The sequence below is a fragment of the Phallusia mammillata genome, chromosome 3 (genome assembly GCF_965637545.1).
Source record: "Phallusia mammillata chromosome 3, kaPhaMamm4.hap1.1, whole genome shotgun sequence".
Taxonomy (NCBI): domain Eukaryota; kingdom Metazoa; phylum Chordata; class Ascidiacea; order Phlebobranchia; family Ascidiidae; genus Phallusia; species Phallusia mammillata.
Genome location: NC_137254.1, coordinates 11,622,228 through 11,644,538, shown reverse-complemented (window position 1 = coordinate 11,644,538; position 22,311 = coordinate 11,622,228). Strand labels below are relative to the sequence as shown.

General features: G+C 36.9%; 2 long non-coding RNA genes across 2 annotated transcripts; both read left to right on the top strand.

Annotated features, from left to right (window-relative positions):
* Positions 1 to 3,974: 3,974 nt before the first annotated feature.
* LOC145217525 (uncharacterized) lies at positions 3,975 to 5,902 on the top strand. The gene is made up of 2 exons (XR_013857423.1): positions 3,975 to 4,037; positions 5,039 to 5,902. It is a non-coding gene; the product is annotated as an uncharacterized LOC145217525 (long non-coding RNA).
* A 4,114-nt stretch (positions 5,903 to 10,016) lies between these two features.
* LOC145217516 (uncharacterized) lies at positions 10,017 to 10,960 on the top strand. The gene is made up of 2 exons (XR_013857411.1): positions 10,017 to 10,223; positions 10,616 to 10,960. It is a non-coding gene; the product is annotated as an uncharacterized LOC145217516 (long non-coding RNA).
* The last annotated feature ends 11,351 nt before the right edge of the window (positions 10,961 to 22,311 follow it).

Genomic DNA, 22,311 nt, shown 5'->3' with positions numbered 1-22,311 from the left:
CAAACCAACAGAAATTTAATGGATTTGGAGATTGTTCTGACTGGAGCGACGAATGTCCATCAAAGTCGACAAGAACAGATGAGAACATTTTCTCCTCGCGATACGAGCTAATTGCTAATCCATTGTTACGAGCTGTTGTGTGGATCTTGGGCTTTCTTGCAATCTTTGGAAATTTTGTATGTTTTGACTTGTTCTACTTATAACACAACAATTTTTCATTAACCTAAACAACACATGAAGTATTACGTTTGAATTTACAATTTTACTCACAGGTCGTCATGGTTACGGAAGTGAAAACGTTAATGACAACAGAACCACAAACGTCTGCATTTCGCACCAACCATCTTCTAGTCCTCATGCTGGGCGCAGCTGGTGTTCATTACTCTGGAAAGTACTGCGCCAATGACCTTGTTTGGAGGTCAAGTGGAAGTTGCACTACAATGGGAATATTGGTTTTGCTTTCTAGCGAAACATCAGTATTCACAATGGTTCTATTGACATCATTTCGACTCTATGCTGTAAAATACGTGAGGAAATCAGTTGTGTATATGTACATCCACGTTTTGTCAAGTAACGGAGTATTTTTTGCAGCCTTTCAACGCATCACTGCACCCGAAGCTTAAAGTTGTCATCCTTACCATTCTATTGTCGTGGTCAATTTCTTTCACTCTGGCATTTATTCCTCTTACATCCCAATTCGAACATTTGTTTGAAACCAAAGCGTGGATGAAGGAAAACCCGTTTTTCCAAAGTGCTGCAGTGGACTTTTCAAGTAAGCTTGTTGTGAGTATTTTTGCTCATTAGTTCAACTGATACGTATGATTTATTTTTTATCCGGTTGGAAACATCTTTGTATTTTCTGCAGGCATGGATAATTTTATGAAGCGGTTTGTAAATTTTCAACACAATTTTACTCACGATTCTCAGCAGTATGAAACTGCAGTTGCAAAGCTGGAAAATGCTTATTCCTGGACGGATTTTGTGTATGTTCTCAAGGATTATAACTACACTGAAATGTTTAGCATTGCAGGATATTTCGGGTATGTAGTTGCAAATTCTGATGGGTTGTAAAGTATTGAGTGTAAAGGCATTAATATTTTTTCATAGATACTACAGCACCAACAGCGTTTGCATTAGCAAACTTTACGTTAAACCAACCGACAAGGCTTGGGCATATTCACTTGGTATCATTATACTCAACTTCTTGGCTTTTCTATTTGTGACAGTGACGTACATTTGGATTTACAAAAAGTCAACGGCCAGTGGCAGAAAAGTGAATGAGGGGGTGAGAAACCCAAGAGCGGAAAAACAAAACCAAGGTAAACCCAGTTAGATGTGTTTGTGTATGAAAGCAAACAGTAAAACTGTTTTGTTTTTCACAGAAATGCAAAAGAAAATTATCCGACTGATCTTCACTGATTTCTTCTGCTGGATTCCAATTTCGATCATGGCTTTCTTGAACTTCGGCGGAACAACTGTACCTCCATGGATTTACGCAGTTTCGGCAATAATCCTGCTTCCCATCAACAGCTCCCTCAATCCTCTCATCTACTCAAACGCACCGAAAATGCTTTATGATTATATTCGTGAACGTTTGCGTGAGTTTCGTCCACGTCAACAGCCAGAAGCCGACCGTCGAGTGAACGTGATAGTTGTGGACGAAACCCCACTTTAAATCATACCTGACGATGTTGTAGGACTGATAAATCGGACATGTATACTGAACTGACAATATTTTGTGAGCCTTGTACATATTTATCTTCGTTTGTTTACTGTTTCAGTTGCTGGAAAATGTTTTTATTCTTTGAGAATATAGTTCAACGTTCTTTACGTTGATTGTTCCAATGCATTCCTGTGCAAAATCAACCTGAGGTAAATTGTTTGACCGTGGCCAAATAAAGTGTAAATACGTTTCTGAGTTAAACTGTAAATAGGTTTCTTAGTGTGCCTGTTTCAGTCAGTTTGTTTTGCTTCGTCATTAGTATCAATGCGCTGAAAAACTTTCATCTTACAAAGACCTTGCGCAGGGTTAGACAGGGTTAGGTTTAAATTGCTGCATAAAACTTGTTTGCCACAGTGGTACTAGCTCGTATTTGACATTATCAATATACATCCAAATTGTCTTGCAAACGTATTGTAGCATTTATTTCGATATTTGAACTATAGATTGTTGTATAAAACCACAAAGCCCTCAGTCTGTTTGCATTTGCAAAAATCGTGACTGCAGAAAAATTCTAAAGTCATTTAGAATCGTCTTAGCATATTTAAATGCATGCATATGTTGGAATCTAAGGCAGTCATACTGCACCATACAAAGCTGAACACGGAAATTGGAAAAGACACCCGCCATCACAGAGGTTTATCGCATTTTTACAAAAAGCTATGGCGTAGGCCTACACTTACTTTGATTTTAAGCATAAAAGTTAACATTAAGTATTCAGGGAATTTCATAAAGTATTGGAAATAGCGCAAATGCTTGCTCGATGCTCGATCAAATATTTGTATCATACTTTAACTTATATTTAGTTTCCATGATTCGGAACTAATTTCTAATTTTCAATTGATAATTACAGGTATCCTTTCTTACAATGTTGCATTTGTCAACGTCTCCACAGCGTTTGTTCCTCATGAATAGTCTCCGCTATATGTCGAATGACATTATTATAAAATAGTGTATCACACTTCGTCAGACGGGAATTGATTTTGCAAATATAATTAAAATTTGACGACTCCTTTTAAGGTTAATAAACAGCAAAACTAACAGGAAAATTACTACAGTTATTACTATGGTTTGCTGCTTGCTTACATTTGTAATTGTGATCAGTCCAGGCTGCCAAAGGCTTTTGTATAAATCACAGATGACCAGACGAAGCAATATATCGAATCAAACGGGTGTTCACAGCAGAGCAAGGCGCATGTGCAGCACAGTGGAGTGAAATAAACGACCGCCGTCGATCGGTCTGAAATCTAGTATATGACCTCTGAATCCATAACAAGCCAATTTTTGTAACAGAATGGAGTGGTCGACGGTATCAAATGCCTTTGCCAAATCCAGAAAAATTCCGCAGGTGATGCTGCCATTATCACAATTTGAAACAAGTTTGTCCTGTATTTCAGCTATGGTCAATCCTGTGGAGTGTTTAGGTCTGAAGCCATTTTGGAACTTGAAAAGTTAAATTAATCGTTCGACAATTTTTGACACAGTTGGTAAAAGAGATATGGGTCTGTAATTGGATGTTTACTGAGAATTCCCCCCTTTCAAAATAGGAATGACTTTTGCCAGTTTCAGGCAGTTTGGGTACACACTGGAATTTACGCATTCATTGAATGTGCTCACTGATGTCTATAGGTGCAAATTAAAATGAATTTGAAGTAGGATGGGGGAGAAACGATAATGGAGATTGTGGGGTGAATGGAATTTTACTTACTACCAACTGTGGAAAAGTAATTGTTGAATGTGTTGGCTATTGCTGGCGGATCTGTGATTTGCTTTACAATAACTGGTGTTATGTTGTTGTGTTCAGTTTTTGTGTGTGAAGTAATATTTTTAATTACCTTCCAGGTTTTCCTGGGATTATTTTTATTCACTGTAAAAATGTTTGTGTAGTAAATTTGTTTTGATTTCTTCATGACGTTTTTAAGTGTTTTTGCATAAATTTTGTAAGTTGTTGTAATGTTATTGTTGCTTGTGTGGAGAGTTTTTTTGTACATTTTGTTTTTGGTAGTGATCGAATTTAGAATACCCGTTGTGATCCATGGTTAGTGTTTGTGATAGGCCTTTTTTGGTAATGTTATATATGGTGCATGTTTGTTTGTTATTGTTTGTAAAAGTGAAATCATTTGTATTATTTTTTCTTCAACAGACAAAAGTGGTGCAATGCTTTCTTGAATTTGCAGTATGTCTTCACAGTAGTTTTGGGAGTTAAAGTTTTTGTAGGTTCTGAATTTCCGGAATGTGGTTGCAATTTTATGTGGGATGTACTTGATGATTACAAATATTGGAAGATGATCGGATATGTCGAATTCTATTAAACCAGGTATGTGCTGTCCTGTATCATTATTTGTACAAATGTGATCGATTGCAGATTTTGTAAGTGAGGGAGCTATGTGAGAATATGTGTTAATTAGTGATTTTACATTTAGGCTTACTGTCATGTCTTTGTAGTTGTGGCATTGTAAATTGTCAGCATTGAGTTCAATATTAAAATCACCAAGAATGTAGAACAAAGTTTTCTTTTTGGCCAAAGCAAACAGGCATTTTTCTAGGTTTTTGTGAAACTCAGAAATGTTGTAATTTGGATGCCTGTAGATTACCCCTAATATTGCATATTTTGTGTCCTGAAGCTGTAGATTAATCCATATGTTTTCACATTTTGGCATTGTAATGAGGTATGTGTGGGTAATTGTGAAGTTAAGTGAATTTTTTACATACGAGCCAACTCCACCGGCATGGGTTTCAGAGTCATGGTGCACAAACCTGTAGCCAGATATGTCCACATTTGAAGAGGTATGGTCATTAAGTTTAGTTTCAGAGATGGCAATGACATCTGGCTGTGTGTTGCAGGTATTGATAAACTCTTCTAGAAGATCGTGGTTTTTTGATAAGCTTCTTACATTAAAGTGAACCAACACAATATCATTGCTATTGACATTAGAAAGTAAGGAATTATATTCATGCATATCAACAAATTTTGCCCCGTTGTTAGTCATTTTCAAATTTAATGTTCATTTGACAGTGTAGTACCATTAATAATAAAATAGACAATGACATAACACACTTACATACATGCTTTAGGCCAGGGGTGTCAAACTCGTGGGGTTCGCGGGCCACATTGCAGTTTGGGAATTATGCTGTGGGCCGCATGTGATTTTTAACCTAGTTGTACACTTAAACAACCTTTTCGCTACGACGACCGCATTGCAGATCCTTATTTCACCAACGGCAGCCAATTATCTGCTGTTTTTGTTTAAAAATTACAAGAAAAAGGTTTATATCATATATATACCATCCCAAATTAATTTCTAACTTTTCATACAGATTAAGCTCCACATTGTGAAGACCCGCAGTTTTAACTCTATTATTACGTCATAATTTATATTGTGACGCTTTTTGTACCTGTTTTTTGCATTGTTTGCACATAATACGCCGACAAAAAGTCTGTCGCATATGGCTACAAGGCTGGTAATACTCTTTTCGGTAACACAAAATCTGTTTAGGGCAGTTTGAAAATCAAAAGTTTTGGCAAAGAAGTTTTAATTACATCACGCCTGCCAGTACATATATTTCAACGTGGCCGTACGGCCGCGGGTTGTACACCCTTGACTGAAACTTTAAGGAACGGTTCAATTACTATCGTTTCTATTCATAACATATGAATTTGCATGTATAAATTTAGTTTCGGTAAACGTCAATTTAAGTACTAACTTTCAACTTGAAAAGTAAGACAAATTCAGTGTAATTAGATAAAAGTCTGACAAAATACTACAATTGTTGTTGACTGTTCGTGGGCCGCATTGGAGAGCTTCGTGGGCCGCATGTTATGGTCACACCAACTTGTTTTGACACCGCTATGACAATCTCATCAGTGTTTTCCGTGTTGTTGTACTTGATGCCTTTGAATTCTAAACAGTCCCTTCTTCCATATTGCTCTAGTTCATTTATTTTGTTTTTGCTTTCACTTAGTTGTTTTTTCATTCCTTCAATTTCGTTTTTCAGTGGTACATGTTCTGTTTTTACTTTTTTGAGTTCTTCATCGTTTTCTGTTACCTTTTTTTAGGATGCAATCATATTTCTCAGAGAGAAATTGCTGACTTTTCCTAATAGTTTGAATCTCTTCCATCATTGCATCCATCTTTTTGTTGTTTTCTTGTGTTTGTTGCAATACAACATCAATTTTATTTATCCATGTTGAATGTGATGTTTTTCCAGCCTTTTTTTGGAGTAGATGGAGACATTGCATTTTTTTCATTTTTTACTGTTAATTTACCACAATACCTTATTCAAATAGAAAAAAGTCAAGTGCTGTAAAAGAAAGTCAAGTGCAGAAACAAAAAACATTACTTTAGCTTCACAGTTCTTTTTTCTAGACAGACCTGTAAGGCTGGGTGTTAAAAATGTTACGTTATCTGTTTTGTCGCAAAGCAAAAAGAGTTATCAACTAATTAGTAAAAAGGAAGATCAAACACATAACGATGAAAGCCAACATCCTCTCTACGTTCTACTCTTCACTTGTCAGTGGTTGATACTGATGTTTCAAAACGTTCTGAAACAATAGGATGCACAACTTATATACAATCTTGCCGATGGTAAGGAATTGTGTCAGTGAAGTATTAATACTATTAACACTTTTTCAGTTTAACATGACTCAGTTCATCAATACTCCTTTGAATACAGGAAGTTGTAGGTAAATGTCGGGATTGTTCTACACTGCAGATTAATAACACGCTCTTGGTAGTTGATGGACTTAGCAGTTATCCTAGATTTAATTCCGCACTTAAGAACAGCGCTTGCATATTTCAATGTACAAGTTCATTAGATGGACCATGTTGCAACTAAACAATGCCATGTCTGTTTCGGGTACATTATTTATTTCAAGCTAGAATGAATTTAGAAAAATCGTCAAACTAAATCGTCTTAACTTTTTAAACGTGGTGCGATGTATGAAAATCTCAAAGCGAACCTAAAGGAAGAAAGGCGCAGTCAAACTAGCTCTAATTAGTGCGTACCATTCTATTTTCTTGGCGACAAAATGTAAAAAAATTATTAACAGCTTATCAGTTTTCTTGCACCCCATTCTTCAAACATAGAAGATAGCAACAAGGAATGAAACTCGGAGGCTAAAAGTCAAAATACATTACACATTACTCTTAAAAAACACAACATGGACATAGATAAGAAAAAAAACACAACAATTTTTTTGCGCATCACATGTAGTAAATGCAAGCAAACATGCAGAACTCGAAACCATTGTGCAAGTTGTTTGGGACGGTAGCAGAATATTATTTACATATGTTTTTTAACATTCTAAAGTAAATTCAGCTGAGATAATAAGTGTTAATTCAGATATGGAAAAATACGATTAAAACTCTAACCATCCGGGTCCGAGCGCTGCAACAAAAATTTATTTGTCTGCAATCATTCAACAACATCCTTGAAAAGAGTCGACGGAACGATTTTACCAATGTGGGTTCCTTTGATGAATCACACTTGAGAGAAACCCCATCTTTGTAATGTTTGCATTAAAGGGTTTATTGATGATGGACATTTGAAACGACACACTTTGACTCACGCTGGAAAGAAGCCACATAAATGTGATGTTTGTGTGGTCCTGGCGCCTTCCTTTCATTCAATGCTAATATGATGTTGTATACCTCACTGATGTCTATAGCTGCAAATTAAAATGAATTTGAAGTAGGATGGGGGAGAAACGATAATGGAGATTGTGGGGTGAATGGAATTTTTCTTACTACCAACTGTGGAAAAGTAATTGTTGAATGTGTTGGCTATTGCTGGCGGATCTGTGATTTGCTTTACAATAACTGGTGTTGAGTTGAGTTTATTTCGCTTGGTGAAAGACAACATAGCGACACAATAGCACTAAAAACAATCACCAAGCCGGAAATAGCTGCGCAACGTTAAAACGTTATTAAGCGCAAAACAGTAAAGGGCACAATTGGTGGATGATACCAAAACGCGCTGCAGCTACACCGTATTATAAAGCGTTATGTGACTGGGGCTCACAAGAAAGTGAGGTTGGCGCAGTGATGGTTAACACGACTGGGGAGGGAACGTTGGTGGGACCAGTCGAGGGGGCCCTATAAACTAACCACCCGTGTTAGGAAAGAGGGTGGGGTTCGACAGGAAAAGAAACCACCGAAAGAAACCCTGTCGGATAGTTTCAAGCGCCGGAAGGAAGAACACACACAACGATGATAAAAATTTAAATCCTAGATTAGGACTATTATTGAATTGTTAATTAGAGAATTTGTTTGAAATATTCACATTAAATGGAATTAGAAATAATTATCTTTATTATAATAGTTCAAAGGATAAATAAATAAAAAACAACAACAATAGATAACAGAACAAAAAAAGCCTAAAAAAAACAAATACACACACAAAAAAAAACAGGGCACAGCATAGGAGTCGATTGACAGCACGTGAAGTCACTGAGGGTTGTTCAACGGACGCTTTAAGGATGAAATTTCCCTGTAACAAGAAACAGAAACAGCAGCAGGTGACCAGTTCCACAATATATGCAATATCTAACCCAAGAGCTCAAGACGTTATTACATTTAAAGAACAAGCATTGTGGGTGTGTAGATTACAAAGTGAAAAACAAAAACAAAAATCAATGCAAATTTATGGGTGATATAAAATATAATTAAATAGTGTATAGGTCATGCAGTGATATGTACAATACACATGGCGGCGTAACATTAACGTTAAAAGAGGCGACGTCAGTGATATGAAAAACAAACAAAAAACAAAAGTGCACTCCGTGTTACATCGACAACTTTAGTAACGAAAATACAGGGTTACTTTCCGCAATTGGCAAAAAATATAGTGTGGTTGTATCAAGTGTGCGTTGATAAGTGAGACTTTGTGGAGTGGAGGCCTGAAAACTGGAAAAGCGCTTCGCTGAGAACCAAACGCCTACATTCCAGTTTTAGGTTGCTATCACATCATGCACATAAAAAGAAGTAATAATTGTAATAAATTGCCTTGTAGAATTCGTATTCCTAAGGTCTTCTGGAATACTATTCCATATTTTTGGGCCAATGTATTGCATCGATTGCTGATTTGTATAAGTGCCATAATAGGGTATGAGGTATTTGGAGATGGCACGCGTGGTGATGCTTGGAGTGTTAATTTTGAAGTAATCAGCAAATGCGGATGGAAGCATATCATTGTTATGCTTGAACATAAATGTTGAAACCTCAATTATTTATTGTAGGTAAGCCGTTATTTTTCATAGCATCTTCAATATTGCTAGAGCCCTTAACACCAAATATGATTTTTATAAATTTATTGCAGATACCCTGTAATTTTGCGATCAGAACTGACTGACCGTGATGCCAGTTTATTATACAGTAGCGAATGTGTGACATAATAAGGGAATGATACAGGCTCAAAAGTGTGTCCTTATGTAAGTAATTTTTAATCTTTGTCACGATTGCAAGGTTGCGCTTGCATTTTTGATAAATTTTATCAATATGCTCCTTCCAAGACAATTTTTCATTGAGGATTACACCCAGAAACAGCAAGGATTTGACTTGTTCCAGCTTTTGGTCTTTAATAGCTACATTTACTGGTAAATGTCCACCAGATTGGAATAACATTGTTTTGGTTTTGCTAATATTAAGGGTAAGTTTGTTAGCCAGTAACCAATTATAAATTGCCTCCATATCAGAATTGGCTCTTATTTCCAGGTCATTTATATGTTTAGCTTTTATTATTATAGTCGTATCATCAGCAAACATTAAGGGAGATCCATACTTTAAGCAATTAGGCAAATCATTGACTTATATAATGAAAAGCAATGGACCCAATATTGAACCTTGAGGTACCCCTAACGGGATATCAAGTTTATTTGTTGATGTAGAATTATTATACGAAACTCTCTGTGATCGACCAGAAAGATAGCTCTCAAACCAGTTTAATGCCACACCTCTAATTCCACAAGAAAAAAGCTTTTTAACATGATCTTGTGATCAATTGTATCAAACGCCTTTGACAGATCAAGAAATATACCCAATGTTTGATTCTTTAAGTTCAAACTCTCAGTCACCTCAGATATTAATTTGGTGGTTACATGGCTTGTGGAGTGATGCTTTCGAAATCCGAATTGACAGTCAGAGAAAAAGTTCGTAGATTTTAAAAGTGAGTAGACTCTATTGTAGACTAGCCGTTCTACTACTTTGGAAAGGTTTGAGAGCAAACTTATTGGTCGATAGTTGGATGCTAACTTTCGATCACCTCTTTTATAGATGGGAATAATTTTAGCCTCTTTAAAATCATTTAAAAAAATGCCAGTTTGAAATGATAAGTTAAAAACATGACTCAACCCAAGCATTATGTTTTCAGGAAATGCTTTAATTATTTTAATTGGGATTTCATCAAAACCACAGGAAAGTTTGGGTTTCATGGATTGTATGACTTTATCAAGTTCACGAGGACAGGTGGGGTAAAAGAACATGGAATTAGGACAATCTTTTTTCAGGTAAGAATTAAAATGTGTTGTGGGTGGGTCTAGTTTTAAAGCCAGATCCTTCGCCACTGTGCCGAAGTATTGATTAAAATGATTTGCTATGGTTGGAGAGTCAGTTGTGCTGCTTTTATCAATTAATATAGGACTGGATGACTTTTCCTTTACCCTGCCTAGCAGTTTATTAACTATGGCCCAAGTTCGTTTGGTGTTTTGTTTCATGCTGGTGAATAATGTGTGGTAGTAGTGCTGTTTTTTTTTAGATAACATGTGATTGTATGTGTTCCAGATTTTATTGTACTTTTCTTTTCTGCAATCTGTCTTTTTATTCAGATACTTTTTGTATGACTTTTGCTTTAAAATTTGTAGATTTTGTAGTTCTTTATCAAACCAACATTGTTTTTCAGGAACAGGTTTCGATGATAACAATGGAAAACAATGTTTAAATGGCTGATGAATTAAATGCATTAAAGAACTGTAAGCCTGGTTTGGGTCATTATGGGTTGTGACTTGTGAAACATCACTTTCTATCAAAAGTAGTTCAAACTGTTTGATATTTTTACCACAGAAGTTTCTTTGATGTTGCACAGTATCACTGTTTATTGTTTTGACATCTGTGTGGACTATAATAGGTAAATGGTCAGATACAGAGTCTAATAAAATGTTGCTTGTGCTCTTATGTTTGTGATCGTTAGTCCATACGTGATCAATGCATGTACTACCAGTGTTTGTTATTCGTGTGGGTTTGTTAATTAATGGAATAAATGAATTTTCGAAAAGTGATGTGGTGAAATCATCTACATGTTTATCATTAGTTTTTAATAAATTGAAGTTAAAATCACCAAGAATGTATGCGGGGGTTCGCTTTTTATCTATAAATGTCAATGCTGAGGTTAGTGTGTTTTGAAAGTCACTAAGGCATTTACCATCCTGTCCTGGTGACCTGTAGATTGTTCCACATATGATTTTTGTATGTGGGAAAGCAATTTGCACAAAAAGTGATTCAAATATTTTTTCATTCATTATTGTTAGTTCCTGACAAATTGAATATGGTATTCTTTTATCAATATATAAACCTACACCTCCCCCATTTGTGATGATACGACTATTTGATATGAAATTATAGCCAGGTAGATAACAATGAATACCAGGGTTATTCTGTTTTATCCAAGTTTCATTAACACAAATGACTGTGGGCTTAACATTCATATTTGCCACAAGAGATTCAAGTTTTGAAAAATTAGTTGGGTTTGTCAATGATCTAATATTCACACACAATGCAGAAAAAGTGTGTTTGGAAGGAGCAGTTGTTTTAATTTCATGTGATATGGCATAGCTGCAGGTGGTGGGGTTACCTTCAGTGGTAATTTCATCGTCACAATCAGCAATAATACTATCATGATCATTATCAAAAAGGGAATTAATGACATCTGTATCCGGCATTTGTGATTTAAATAAATTCAGCAATTCAAGTTGGGATAAGGAGGAACATGGTAGCTGCGTGTTCATTTCCCATGACTTTTCACAGGGAGTAAGATTTTCTTTATGAGCGTCCTTTCGTGGCCTTTTAGGTGTTTTTTTAGAGGACATTGTTGAAGCCAGTGCTCATTTATTTTAGAAAAAAAATGGTACAGTAAATAAATGAAAGGAACTAGCACACTGTGTGCTAATAACCACACTAGAACTGAACTACTAATTTAGGCAATGGTTGGCAGGTCTTCTATGCTACGTATTACCTTTTTTTTGTTATTGACCATGATGAAGATGGTTCCATTGCTAGTCCATGTAGACCGCATCCCCACCTTCTCCTGGACCTTTCTTAGCAGTTGTAGCCGTCTTCTTGTCAATGATTCTGTGATAGTTAATCCGGTTCCGGCAAGATGGCGTTTACTGAAAAAAATGCAGTTCCGTACAGACCTTCTGACAAATTTAATAATCAAGGGGGTACCCTTTTTTGCTGGCAAGACATGAGCAATGTCAATGTCCACAGCAGTGACTGAGAAATTAAGCTTCAGTTTTGAATTAACAATTTGTAGTATGAAATCTACCAGTCTAGAGTAACTCCCCTTTGGTATTTCTTTTGCTCCATGGAGGATGAGACAGTTTCTTCTCCCATATTCTTCTAGATCAGGGGTGGGCAAACTTTTCAGTGCAAGGGCCGCATTCAAAGGTTTTTAATCTTATCGGGCCGCATAGTATTTCACCAACGGACGCCAATTGCTTACTTGTTTTTTTGTTTTAAAATAACTTGTGTAAAGAATTTGGTTTATATCACATATATATATCATTTTAAGTCGCCTAAAATGCCCAGATTAATAATTTCTAACTTGGTGCATTAGTTTAGCTGAACGGAGCTAACTGTTTATGACGTCATAAACTGTATTGTGACGATTGCGGTGCCTGTTCTTTCGCATTGTTTGCACACAATAAGCGGATAAAAAGCCTGGCGTATATGGTCACTAGGCTGGTAATCTTTTTTTCCAGTCTCACGAAAGCTGTTTGAAAATCAAAATATTAGGCAAAATAGTTTTAGTTACGTCACGGCCCCCAGTACATGTGTTTTAACATACATGGCCACGACCGCACAAACTTGTCTCCGCGGCCGCATGTCGCCTTACGGCCGCACGTTGTGTACCCCTGATTTAGCCCAAAATATTAACATAGTATATTTTCAGCTATGTGCAAATACGTTTGTTGTCACTTTAATGATTGTACACACATTGGTTGAAACGCTACAATTGTAATTGTTTTAAAAAATAAACAAGCATTTGTTTCAACATAGGCTACACCACGTTTTTTTGTTAATAAATTCCTTGCGCTAACATTAAACAATGCGAGCCGCTTTTAATAGCCGTGTTTAATGTTCGTTTGCAAAGAACTGCAACGACCTAAACTTGATCCAAAGTGACCAAAGTTTTGGCGTCAACATTGCAAAGTGGGCTGTATTTGAAAACGTAAACCGTTTTTGCTTTATCGAACAAAGAAATTGTGTCAAGTGACGATTTGCATAATAACGTGGCAGAAACAACCGGCTAAAGCACGTAAAAAGTATCTGCGTTTAGGCAAGTCGCATCCCCGGTATTTTTAAAGCTCTACGCCTGTGCTTATAATTCTATTCAGCGTTGCTTGGTCACTTTCTCTTCAAAGTTTGCGAACATTTGGCGGGCCGCACAAACTCCTTTGCCGGGCCGCATGCGGCCCGCGGGCCGTAGTTTGCCCACCCCTGTTCTAGATCATCGATGCTTTGCTCGCATTCGGAGATCCTTTCCTTGAAGCTTTTCATCTCCTTTTCCAGTGTGGAGAGGGCACTTCTCATCTCCTTCACCTCCGTCTGTAGATCTTCTGTGGAAACGCCTTTAGGCAAGGTGGAAACAGAATTAGAGTCAACCTGCTCTATTTTAGATTCAAACTTATCCTGTCTTTTTTTAATTTCTTCCAGAGCTTGAAGCATTTTTTCCATCTTTACGGCATTTGTGGTTCCTCCCATCTTCTCTTTTGTTAGTCAATTTATCAATTCAGATGTACAGTTTTTATAATATTATGAGCTTATGGCAATGAGATCACTAAGCTGTCATCAACCTTATTCAAATAGAATGTTATGTTGTTGTTGTAGTGAATTTGTGACGTATTTATACGCTTGGGTGGTTTTCTACTACGTAGTCTTTCTTGTACCTCTCCACCTTCTTGGAGGTCATTCTAGTTACGCGCGCATGCTGTGCGGTTGTGCTTTTGGCTCCTGGCAATAAAACACTACATGGTGTCAGAAGTGTTGGATTTGCAATGGAATTTCCAAGCAACAAACAAGAAATGGATTTTCACAATGGAAACGTTGCCGAGAATTTTCGGAAATGGCGACAAATGATTGAACTGACTTTTTCTGGTCCTTTATCGGCAAAATCCAATGTGGAGAAATGTAGTTATCTTTTGCTTTACATCGGTCAGGATGGACGGGACATTTACAATACATGGAAACTCAGTAATGATGAAAGAAAAAATCCGAAGGTAATTCTTGATAAGTTCGATGCATATTGCAAACCTAAACGAAATCTAGCTATGGACCGGTATAAATTCTTTGTAAGAAATAAAGAGGATCATGAAACAATTGATGCTTATGCAACCGAGCTAAAGCTGTTGGCAGCTAACTGCGAATTTGGGGACATTAAAGACAGTCTCATTAGAGATCGCATTATTTGTGGCATTAGAAATGATAGAGTGGTTCAAAGAATGTTACAGGAACCGGACATGCCGCTAAACCAGTGCATCGACGTGGTTCGGGGAGACGAATTCGCGCAGAGGCAATTAACTTCTTTAAACAAGGACGAAAGGTCTCCAATTGATGCTGTGGGGATGGTACCTCGATATTCTACACGTGCTCCCCTCAAGCACTGTTACAAATGTGGAACAAGGCATAGTCGTGAACGGAGGTGTCCCGCACAAGGAAAACGCTGTTTCAGCTGCGGTGAATGGAATCATTTTGCAAAGGTGTGCTACAAGTATAGTCAAGGTGAGATTTCATCTGTTGAAACATTTTCTACCACGATGGACCAAGTTTTTGTGGATATATTCTTTAATAGACTACGTTTATCCATTAGATTCAAAATAGACTCTGGGGCACAAGCCAGCATCATCCCTCACAGTTATTTCAAAACAGCAATGAAGGACATTCAACTGGAAAGAACAAATGTGACTTTAGTCGCTTATGGCGGATCAGTAATCCGCCCTGTTGGAAAAGTTAATTTAACATGCACGTACAAGAATAAAGAAATCACGGAAGTGTTTTACGTTGTCCATTCAAATTCACCACCAATTTTGGGGTTAAGACCAAGCATAGAGTTGGGCCTAATAAAAATACTGATGCAAATAAATAAAAATATTCCCTGTCAAACTCCCGACTATCTGTGTAAAGAATATTCAGATGTGTTTGAAGGTATTGGATGTTTTTCAGAGCCTTACCACATTATTTTAGACAACAGTGTTCAACCGTCCGTAAGTCCACCAAGACGTATACCGTTTGCTATTCAGGAAAAAGTGAAAGACGAACTCGACTACTTAGTGAAAAAGAAAATTATTGAACCTGTATGTGAGTACACTGACTGGGTAAACGCAATTGCAGTTGTTAAAAAGAAAAATGGTAGTGTTCGCCTTTGTTTGGATCCACGTCCTCTTAACAGAGCAATCCAAAGAGAACATTATCAACTGCCGGTTATTGACGACATTTTTAGTAAATTATCTGGTGCCAAATACTTTTCGATATTAGACGCACGATCGGGCTATTGGCAAATTCCGCTCGACTCAGTTTCCTCAAACCTTACTACTTTTAACACTATTTTCGGAAAATACAAATTCTTAAGAATGCCATTTGGTCTAAAAATGGCCCAAGACGTTTTTCAACAGAGAATTGAACAAGCCTTGCATGGTTTACCCAAACAAGCTGCCATAATCGACGATATATTGCTATGGGCGGACACGTTAGATGAAGCAATAGATAACTTGAGACAAGTGCTGCAACGTTGCCGGGAACAAGGTATTAAACTTAATCTTGACAAATGCAAATTTTGCTGTCCGAAAGTAGAGTATTTTGGACATGTGATCGGACAGAATGGCATTCAGCCCAATCCGAAACGTATTGAGGCAATATCAAAAATGAAATCGCCAACATCCGTAAAGGAACTTCAGTGTTTTTTAGGAATGGTTAACTACTTGCGCAAATTCTCGCCGCAGGTTTCCGAAGAGACTTCTGTGTTAAGGCAATTACTCCAACACAAGCAGTGGTGCTGGGAAACAGAACACGAAACAGCTTTCAACGCTGTAAAGAAACAAGTTACTCAAACTGGTAAAGTACTTAAATTTTACGACTCTAATTCGCCATTAAAAATTCAAGTGGATGCATCGCAACATGGTTTGGGCGCTGTCTTGTTACAAGACAATGGTCCTGTCGAGTATGCATCCCGAGCATTAAGCGAAACTGAACAAAAGTACGCACAAATTGAAAAGGAAATGCTGGCAATAGTTTTTGGGTGCGCAAAGTTTCATCAATATATATATGGCCGACATTTTTCAGTTGAATCCGATCACAAGCCTTTGGAAATCATCTTCAAGAAACCGATTTCGACAGCCTCTGCTAGAATGCAGCGAATGATGATAAAGATTCAAGATTACGATTTTGCTGTTTCGTTTAAACCTGGAAAAGATATCCCGATTGCAGATGCCCTATCTCGAAACCACCCTCAAAACAGTGACGAATCGGACCAATGTGACAACAATTTGCATGTTACTTTTATAGATTTGCCATCAGATGGGATTCATGATCTCAAAGAAATTCAACGCGCTGTTGAGATGGACCCATGTATGCAAATGCTTAAAAGGTATATTCTTCACGGTTGGCCCACCGCGCGAAATTCATGCACCCAGCAGACACGTGATTTTTGGGGATTTCGAGACGAACTGTCTGTAACAGAAGATGTCCTGTTAAAAGGTGAGAGAATCGTTGTTCCTTCGTCTCTGAGACAACTTGTAACAAAACGCATTCATGGTGGACACATGGGAATTGTAAAGTGTACAGAAAAAGCACGAGATTTGTATTTCTGGCCCGGAATGACAAATTGCATCCGCGATTACATTGCCAAATGTAAAGTTTGCCAATTGTTTCAAAATAAGCACCCAAAAGAACCCTTAGTCAATCATGAAATACCTAGGACGCCATGGGAGCAAGTCGCTATGGACCTGTTTCAATGGAATGGAAATGAATATATAGTTGTAGTGGACTATTACAGCAAGTATTTTGAAGTGGTTTTGTTGACAACTACAACTAGTCCAGCTGTAGTTTCTCATTTAAAATCTTTATTTTCAAGGCATGGGATTCCGAAGGTTATCATATCAGACAATGGTCCGCAGTTCAACAGTCAAAACTTTAAAGATTTTTGAACAAATTGGAACATATTACATAAAACGTCGAGTCCATTATATCCACAATCAAACGGTTTGGCCGAGAGAACTGTACAAACTGTAAAACGTTTGTTAGATAAAGCCTTCAAGTCTAATGAAGACCCGTATTTAAGTTTTTTGCAGTACAGGAATACGCCGATCGGAAACGAAGGCTCGCCAGCGCAATTGCTGATGGGGAGAAGATTAAGAGAATTGTCACCTATGACATCCAGACATCTTGAGCCAAGGACTGTGCCTGTATCAGTCGCACAACAATATATGCGTGAGAGGCGGAACCAACAGAAGAAGTGTTTTGATAGAGGTGCTCGACCACTTCCACCACTTCAAACTGGAGACAAAATCTATCACCGACGTGACAAAAATCTTGAACCGGCCACTGTTATCAAAGCCTCTCACAAGCATCGTTCTTACATCATTAAGGATAAAAAAGACGATTTGCTGAGGCGAAATCGACGGTTTCTGTAGAAGGCTCGGTTTGAGCCCATTATCCCTCACACAGAAGATGTCGAAAGAAATGATGACGCTCGGAGTGCTTCACTGGAAGGTTCAACATACCACACTCGGTCTGGTCGGACTATACACGCACCGCAGCGATTTAGCGAATAGTGTTACGTATTTTTCGTTTTGTCTATTATTGTTATGTTTGTATTTACAATCTTTCTGAAGAGGGAAGATGTAGTGAATTTGTGACGTATTTATACGCTTGGGTGGTTTTCTACTACGTAGTCTTTCTTGTACCTCTCCACCTTCTTGGAGGTCATTCTAGTTACGCGCGCATGCTGTGCGGTTGTGCTTTTGGCTCCTGGCAATAAAACACTACAGTTGTGTTCAGTTTTTGTGTGTGAAGTAATATTTTTAATTACCTTCCAGGTTTTCCTGGGATTATTTTTATTCACTGTAAAAATGTTTGTGTAGTAAATTTGTTTTGATTTCTTCATGACGTTTTTAAGTGTTTTTGCATAAATTTTGTAAGTTGTTGTAATGTTATTGTTGCTTGTGTGGAGAGTTCTTTTGTACATTTTGTTTTTGGTAGTGATCGAATTTAGAATACCCGTTGTGATCCATGGTTAGTGTTTGTGATAGGCCTTTTTTGGTAATGTTATATATGGTGCATGTTTGTTTGTTATTGTTTGTAAAAGTGAAATCATTTGTATTATTTTTTCTTCAACAGACAAAAGTGGTGCAATGCTTTCTTGAATTTGCAGTATGTCTTCACAGTAGTTTTGGGAGTTAAAGTTTTTGTAGGTTCTGAATTTCCGGAATGTGGTTGCAGTTTTATGTGGGATGTACTTGATGATTACAAATATTGGAAGATGATCGGATATGTCGAATTCTATTAAACCAGGTATGTGCTGTCCTGTATCATTATTTGTACAAATGTGATCGATTGCAGATTTTGTAAGTGAGGGAGCTATGTGAGAATATGTGTTAATTAGTGATTTTACATTTAGGCTTACTGTCATGTCTTTGTAGTTGTGGCATTGTAAATTGTCAGCATTGAGTTCAATATTAAAATCACCAAGAATGTAGAACAAAGTTTTCTTTTTGGCCAAAGCAAACAGGCATTTTTCTAGGTTTTTGTGAAACTCAGAAATGTTGTAATTTGGATGCCTGTAGATTACCCCTAATATTGCATATTTTGTGTCCTGAAGCTGTAGATTAATCCATATGTTTTCACATTTTGGCATTTTAATGAGGTATGTGTGGGTAATTGTGAAGTTAAGTGAATTTTTTACATACGAGCCAACTCCACCGGCATGGGTTTCAGAGTCATGGTGCACAAACCTGTAGCCAGATATGTCCACATTTGAAGAGGTATGGTCATTAAGTTTAGTTTCAGAGATGGCAATGACATCTGGCTGTGTGTTGCAGGTATTGATAAACTCTTCTAGAAGATCGTGGTTTTTTGATAAGCTTCTTACATTAAAGTGAACCAACACAATATCATTGCTATTGACATTAGAAAGTAAGGAATTATATTCATGCATATCAACAAATTTTGCCCCGTTGTTAGTCATTTTCAAATTTAATGTTCATTTGACAGTGTAGTACCATTAATAATAAAATAGACAATGACATAACACACTTACATACATGCTTTAGGCCAGGGGTGTCAAACTCGTGGGGTTCGCGGGCCACATTGCAGTTTGGGAATTATGCTGTGGGCCGCATGTGATTTTTAACCTAGTTGTACACTTAAACAACCTTTTCGCTACGACGACCGCATTGCAGATCCTTATTTCACCAACGGCAGCCAATTATGTGCTGTTTTTGTTTAAAAATTACAAGAAAAAGGTTTATATCATATATATACCATCCCAAATTAATTTCTAACTTTTCATACAGATTAAGCTCCACATTGTGAAGACCCTCAGTTTTAACTCTATTATTACGTCATAATTTATATTGTGACGCTTTTTGTACCTGTTTTTTTGCATTGTTTGCACATAATACGCCGACAAAAAGTCTGTCGCATATGGCTACAAGGCTGGTAATACTCTTTTCGGTAACACAAAATCTGTTTAGGGCAGTTTGAAAATCAAAAGTTTTGGCAAAGAAGTTTTAATTACATCACGCCTGCCAGTACATATATTTCAACGTGGCCGTACGGCCGCGGGTTGTACACCCTTGACTGAAACTTTAAGGAACGGTTCAATTACTATCGTTTCTATTCATAACATATGAATTTGCATGTATAAATTTAGTTTCGGTAAACGTCAATTTAAGTACTAACTTTCAACTTGAAAAGTAAGACAAATTCAGTGTAATTAGATAAAAGTCTGACAAAATACTACAATTGTTGTTGACTGTTCGTGGGCCGCATTGGAGGGCCGCGAGTTTGACAGGGCTGCTTTAGGCTGTTGTTGAGGCTTCATGATCATTGAGTGGAATTTTGTGGAGATTCATGTCTTCTGTATTCCGAATAGCAATTGTTTGGCTATCGTCATCTTTTTTTAATAGATTTGTTCCATTTTTTGTCCAGATGTATTTGAAATTAGCCGATTTTTTGTGTTGGAGACAGCTATTGAATAGCTGTCGGTTTATTTTTGTCAAGCTTTCGTTGATGTAAACTTTTGAATTGTTGTATAGTCTAGCTTGTGTGAAGTTTCCCCCTTTGGCTGTATATTTGGTCACGTACCTTCCTGATTGTAAATTTTGCAATTATAGTTAGCCGATCCTTTCTGTGGACATTTTTCAGCACGCCAATGTGTGATACACTTAATTCAGATTTTGTTATGGTCACACCAACTTGTTTTGACACCGCTATGACAATCTCATCAGTGTTTCCCGTGTTGTTGTACTTTTTGCCTTTGAATTCTAAACAGTCCCTTCTTCCATATTGCTCTAGTTCATTTATTTTGTTTTTGCTTTCACTTAGTTGTTTTTTCATTCCTTCAATCTCGTTTTTCAGTGGTACATGTTCTGTTTTTACTTTTTTGAGTTCTTCATCGTTTTCTGTTACCTTTTTTTAGGATGCAATCATATTTCTCAGAGAGAAATTGCTGACTTTTCCTAATAGTTTGAATCTCTTCCATCATTGCATCCATCTTTTTGTTGTTTTCTTGTGTTTGTTGCAATACAACATCAATTTTATTTATCCATGTTGAATGTGATGTTTGTCCAGCCTTTTTTTGGAGTAGATGGAGACATTGCATTTTTTTCATTTTTTACTGTTAATTTACCACAATACCTTATTCAAATAGAAAAAAGTCAAGTGCTGTAAAAGAAAGTCAAGTGCAGAAACAAAAAACATTACTTTAGCTTCACAGTTCTTTTTTCTAGACAGACCTGTAAGGCTGGGTGTTAAAAATGTTACGTTATCTGTTTTGTCGCAAAGCAAAAAGAGTTCAACTAATTAGTAAAAAGGAAGATCAAACACATAACGATGAAAGCCAACATCCTCTCTACGTTCTACTCTTCACTTGTCAGTGGTTGATACTGATGTTTCAAAACGTTCTGAAACAATAGGATGCACAACTTATATACAATCTTGCCGATGGTAAGGAATTGTGTCAGTGAAGTATTAATACTATTAACACTTTTTCAGATTAACATGACTCAGTTCATCAATACTCCTTTGAATACAGGAAGTTGTAGGTAAATGTCGGGATTGTTCTACACTGCAGATTAATAACACGCTCTTGGTAGTTGATGGACTTAGCAGTTATTCTAGATTTAATTCCGCACTTAAGAACAGCGCTTGCATATTTCAATGTACAAGTTCATTAGATGGACCATGTTGCAACTAAACAATGCCATGTCTGTTTCGGGTACATTATTTATTTCAAGCTAGAATGAATTTAGAAAATTCGTCAAACTAAATCGTCTTAACTTTTTAAACGTGGTGCGATGTATGAAAATCTCAAAGCGAACCTAAAGGAAGAAAGGCGCAGTCAAACTAGCTCTAATTAGTGCGTACCATTCTATTTTCTTGGCGACAAAATGTAAAAAAATTATTAACAGCTTATCAGTTTTCTTGCACCCCATTCTTCAAACATAGAAAATAGCAACAAGGAATGAAACTCGGAGGCTAGAAGTCAAAATACATTACACATTACTCTTAAAAAACACAACATGGACATAGATAAGAAAAAAAACACAACAATTTTTTTGCGCATCACATGTAGTAAATGCAAGCAAACATGCAGAACTCGAAACCATTGTGCAAGTTGTTTGGGACGGTAGCGGAATATTATTTACATATGTTTTTTAACATTCTAAAGTAAATTCAGCTGAGATAATAAGTGTTAATTCAGATGTGGAAAAATACGATTAACACTCTAACCATCCGGGTCCGAGCGCTGCAACAAAAATTTATTTGTCTGCAATCATTCAACAACATCCTTGAAAAGAGTCGACGGAACGATTTTACCAATGTGGGTTCCTTTGATGAATCACACTTGAGAGAAACCCCATCTTTGTAATGTTTGCATTAAAGGGTTTATTGTTGATGGACATTTGAAACGACACACTTTGACTCACGCTGGAAAGAAGCCACATAAATGTGATGTTTGTGTGAAAAAAAAAAAACAGTTTCACTCACTCTACAGAAAACTACATCAATTTCTGTCAAGTTATAATTTAAAAACATACATGTTAATTCACACGGGAGAAAAACCGCACCAATTTGGTGTGTGGATGACTTTTTTTCATTTTT